Source organism: Camelina sativa, chromosome 15, assembly GCF_000633955.1.
Source record: "Camelina sativa cultivar DH55 chromosome 15, Cs, whole genome shotgun sequence".
Classification (NCBI taxonomy): domain Eukaryota; kingdom Viridiplantae; phylum Streptophyta; class Magnoliopsida; order Brassicales; family Brassicaceae; genus Camelina; species Camelina sativa.
In genome coordinates this window covers 26,115,530-26,121,529 of record NC_025699.1, presented here as the reverse complement: position 1 = coordinate 26,121,529, position 6,000 = coordinate 26,115,530, and positions in this window count along the sequence as shown.

The following is a 6,000-nucleotide window of genomic DNA, read 5'->3' as shown; positions in this document are numbered from 1 at the left end:
AAAAAAAAAAAAAAAAAAAAACTTAATTTTTTAGACATCTTAAAACACAGTTTATAAAGTGGTTGTGATAATTTGAGTCAATCTTGTAAGCTGTTGTTAAAAAAAAAAAAAGTGGTTGTAAAAATAATTGGAAACAGACTTAATTGCTAGCTATGTTTCTACACGTGTTTATTATAATGCACATGTATGGACCCCTAATATTATTAAGTGGCTCTACGTAAAACAACTACTATTTAGATGGGAAAGCAAATATTGAAAGAGTAACAAGGAGACAACATATCAAAGGAAATTATGTTTTCTAATTTATTATTTTATATGACTGTTATATTTACTATTGTTCCATTTTAAAAATTTAAATTTACTTTCATTTTCATGATATTTGTTTTCTTTTGTCAACTTGATGGTTTAAATGATATTTGTAAATATATTTGGACGATTTAAAAATACATCAATAACATCATCATGAGATCCCGAAAAGAAAAAAAAAGTTTATCAGGACCGGTACTATCTGGATAGTACATTTAGTAAATTATTGAACATGTTGACTACTGAAAATGAAATGCATGTATGTTTTATTGTTTTTAAGTATGGCTGAAAAGCAATTTACCATTTGTTAAGAAAAGTTAGATCGTAATTAACAATTCAAGCATATCATGATATCAATGGTGGACCCTAAATATCAAAGATTTAAGGTATGGGATTGGGAGATAGACTTGATGACTGGATCCTTCTTCATACGCAACACTTATTTATTTTTATTTTTATTTTTGTTAAAAACACGTATTTATTTAGGTCAACATGTTTTAAAATTAAGAAGCAAACAAAAAGAAATTTGTAGAAAAACGTAAATATTGTAGCTACATTTAAAAAAGTTGCAGAAAGACTTTTCAATTCAAAATCTTTATTTCTTTAATCTAATTTTGGACAATAGCATTTTCAAAAAGTTCTTTGTTAAATTACAATAGTATTGTTAACTTTTTGAAAAATTAAATATTGTCGTTTTAGTTAAAGTTAAATGACCATCTATTCAAATATTGACATTCGACCACTATTGTTTAAGTCATATTTGCCATTTTACAATTAAAAAATGGCATACAAATTAAGAGCCGCGTTTAAGAATTTGTTTTTCGTAGGATCTTGCGACCATTTTTTTTTGCAGGTTTAAAATCAAAAGATATGGATAAATCCGAATAATGCGATAGGTTTCAAACTCAAAATCGTTTAGAACTAAATAGAGCATCTCCCCCCACATAACAATACCCTTAACTACAAATCTACAATCCAACCAATCGACATAAACCAAAAATCAAATCGAACTCAAAAACTCTAACCTACAAACGAAATTATAGACTACCAGAAGCAAAAACATATTAATCTTCTTCTCTAGCTAGTTCCAAACCTCTAATTCTTCAAAATTGACAACTACTCTATGTCGTCAAAATTGGTTACTGCGGATTTTTTTTCTCTGAATATTGTATATTCAATTAGTGTGTACCATTTATAAATATTGGTAAACAACACTGAGACGAAATGTTTTGGTTCTAGCTAGTAGGAAAAAACAAACCAATGGTGTCCCCGTCAAAGGATTAGATTCATAATTAAACTTTTTTAATTAGATTAAATTTCATATTCTATTTATTTGGTATTTGGACGTTTCCTTTTCATTTTCCCCGTATATAATGTATATGACACACACACACGCAAATATAAAACAAACATTAATCAATTATCTATTCGTCAGAATTGAATTTCTTCTACACATATATGTGTACACATATTAGACATGACACATGTATAGATGCGTATTTAATGGATCTAAATTGGTAAAGATAGTTTTCCTACAACTACTCATATTACGAAAGCGAAAAAGATCATCACCATCATCAAGAATTCAAGATCATCTTAATCAGATTCTTGAGCTTTATAATTGCTATTCAATCTTAAGCACGTATACGCAAACATCTCAAAAATTTTAAAATTTGATTTTTTGCAATAATACTAATAACGTGATTCAGATTCATTCGTAATTATAAAGTCTCATGAAAACTGATGCCAAAACATGTAACATTTGTTTTGTCGGATTAATAAATAAATAGATAGAAAGTACCTGAACAATGCAAGAACTCAGAAGGATATCTATCTCTCCGATGCATTAGGAGAAGAAAAATTGCGCAGAGATATAGGAGATTAAAATTTGGAAATTATTAGAAAATTTTGAACAAAAAATTTATTCTGTGTTTCCGTGTTTTAAGCGTTTTTATATTTACCAAACAATTTAACAAAAATTACCAAACAAAGTAAAAAAGACCAATAGAGATAGAGATATAAGCTGGTTCTACGATATGGTGACAGTTGCATTTTTTGTGATCTATAGTTGGCAACTTGGCAAGAAAGACGTCTCTCCTTGTGGATTATCTGATATCGATTTACTATATTTAAATTTTTGAAAAAACGGATAGAACGATCATTATTTTCTTAAATCACTCGATGTATTATTAAAAAGATGTATTTAAATTTCACGAAATTACCCTATACAGTATATCTCGAAACAAAAAAAAGTTGTATCACCTCATATATATATATAAACCACGTGGTGGTGGACTAGTGGTTCCCATTTGGATGGAAGAGTTGCCCTGTTGGTCCAGACTAAGAATCAATTCTCCCTAGATGTGTAATTACTACTCATTTATTATGTAGCTACATGGATATGGTCCTTGCTTACGGGCCATTTGAATACTCGGAAAGAGGATCTATCCGTAAGCTGCATCTAGGAGCGGATGCAGACATATATTTAGTATGGGGCACTAATAATATTAATAACTAAATTAAGGGATATATAAATAAATATTGTATTATTTATTCAAGGAAAAACAAAAATTAGAGTGGGGCACGTGCTACACCCACGGTCAACATGTGTCCGCCATTGGCTGCACCTCCTCCAAATATTAGTCTCGGACCCTTCCATAAGTGTAGAGATTTATCTTGAGTTATAAAAAAAAAAAAACCTCATATATATACTGTATGTATATTTTTGATTTTTTTAGTGCGTATATACACACAAAAATACATGACACATGCATATGCGTATGTATGTCTTTGTGCAGAGCTGGAGTCTTCGAGGATAGAAGTGGACAACCTAACGTCACGTAAATTGAACAACAGAAGAATTTAAAATTGACCAATCATTCGGACTGAGATCATATCGTTTAGAATCAGCTTTACATATATCACAACTAAAATTGTGTTTTTCTTACTATCTCGTATCCGTAATAGCTAGTAAAGGTAACTTAAACAACAACAAAAAAAGAAAAAAAAAACAATAGCCAGTCCCAGAGAAGAACCAGCAAGTGGTACGTTTAAACAATAGCCAGTCCCATAAAAGAACCAGCAAGAAGTACGTTAAAACAATAGCAAGTCCCAGAAAAGAACCAGCAAGTAGTACGTTAAAACAATAGCCAGTCCTAGAAAAGAACCAGCAAGTAGTACGTTAAAACAATAATACTAACAGCTTAAGTTTATGACTGCCTTATGCCTAACCCTGAAGCGTTTTTGGTTATCGAAAACTCCTTTCTTTTTTTTCACGAAAAGATTATATTGAAGATAGTACAACTGGAACATACAAAGGATCAAAGACAATCAATCCAGCAAACCAGGCTAAATCTACATATTGGTTATCGAAAACTCCATATACCTGAAAATTTTAAAAGCAATATTCGACTTTTTGTTTTTGTTTTTTTTTTCATTAAAGGTTTGACCAGAAGTGTTTTTCATATTTTATAATATCCACCGCGAGCACCGAACTTTGATTTCATCACAATTCATGTGATCCTAAAAATTAAAGAACACCTGTATGCGTCTAAATTATTCACATCCTACATATCTTTCTTGCTATCTCGCGATGCAGTGGACGAATAATAATATAATAACTGACTGACTTGAAAAAAAAAACAAAAAGGAAGAAGATTAATTCTCATGTACATTTTGACTTTTCAAACTCCAGTTTAATTTATGAATCCAAGGCTGTGCATGAGGTGACATGAGTGACCAAAAGTGAATTATGTACTAGTACGATAGCTACAAAACGTGCATCGACGTCATATTTTGTAGTGTAACTAGAAAACATGGGGACCAGAATTTTCAGCTTCTCCAGTATTCTCGAACAAAATTTAGTTTGTGGACGAAGTTATACGGATTTGGCCATTTGGGGAGACGATCGACATCTCCCTCCTCCCAACTATTGGGTTGGGGGGAGGGGGCGAGAGATTTATAAAGACTCCCCAAAATATAATGTTTTTCAAGAGCCATATTGTTGGTAACTACGTTGATATATATATTCACCACATCATTCATAAATAAAGTCCAACTTAAACAACTTCTACAATGTCTATTGTTACTTAGTTTTTCAACTTATTTGTAATTTAACTCATAGTTTTAACATTATTTTTCTCCTCTTTTTAACAAAATCCAAATCCTTTTTACAAGTTCGATCTAATATTCTTGCCCTCATTATGTTACAAGTTCGATCTAATATTCTTGCCCTCATTATGTCATAAGCTGGCAACCAATGTTTTGTTTATAATTTTTCAATGTGATTTTAGTTTTAGAAAAATTGCCTCAATTAACTCAAAATTGTATTTATGCATCCTTTTTTTTGTTATTGGACCAAACTAAAAAAAATCAGGTGGAAGCCCAAAACTATCTCACTCAAACTATATCGATATTGAAATGGAAGGAAAATGTCATAAGCGACAAGCCCATACAATACTTTTCCTTATTCGACCGGGTATAATCCTAAATAAAAAGTATAGCCCATACAATATTTTACTTTATTCTTCGTACCTTGATAAACAATTTTTTTTTTTAATTTATACTACAAATTATCACCTAGTTTTTTTTATAATGTCACGTAAATTGATAAATATTATGTATTGTTAAAGTACTTGGGTATTGTCATATCAATTATACAAATTATGTCTTTAACATTAGTCCAATGTTAAAGTACATATCGTTTTTTTTTTTTTTCTAAAGTCAAAGGTTATTGCGTGTGTTTGTTAGGTTTTCTAATTTAACTCATAGTTTTAATGTTTTTTTTTTCATAACATTCATAATTCTCAACAAAGTTTGGAAGCGATAATTATAAAAACGAAAGAGCAAGATACCATAAAATATTGTTTACTTAACATGTTTAAATCGTCATTGACTTCCAGTTCTCATTGCATATGTCCACATACTCGGTATTACTATCATATTTCTTCAGTTTTTAGTTTTTTCCTCTTTGTTGAGATTCAAGAATGCTTACATCTCATTTTCTTCAAAGTGAGATTATTTTTAAAAAATTTCTCCATCAATTACTTTTTTCGAGAAAATCTTTCCACTGACATTTTTCTAAAATTATTTTATCTTTAAAAATAAATTTTTGAAGGAAAATAAGTTAATGTAAATCCATGACAATCAATAATAATCATAAAATATTTATTAAAAAAATCAATAACAAATTTGGAAAATTTATAAAAACTGTACACAAATTTTCTCCAAATAACTTCTCTAAGTTTCTAGATGACCAAATTTTTGTTAGGTTTCGAACAGAGATCTATTTTGAAAAGAGAAAAAATACAGTTTCTGATGGGCCAAGGGAATGTGAGAGAGGTTCGACCACAGCAGTCCGGCCCGTTCGTCAGAGGAAACCAAATCCTCGTTATCTTGATTGATCTCACGAACAGTCTAGGATCTTCATTTATTTTTGTTGCTGAATAATAGGAGAATATACTCCTTCTATGTTTTTCCATTTCGTCATTTGCTTCCATGTATCAAGGGATGGATTGTCCCGAATCTTTGCTTCAGTACTCTTAATAAATCAATGAAAAACCCAAAAAGAAAGGTAGTCTAAACTACCAAACAAATATCTTGTGTTTTGTTCATGTAACGCCAATAGGGACCTTACCAATTGGTATCAGAGCGGTGTAACAGAGGGGCTTGATCCGGACCACTGGCGTGGTGTCA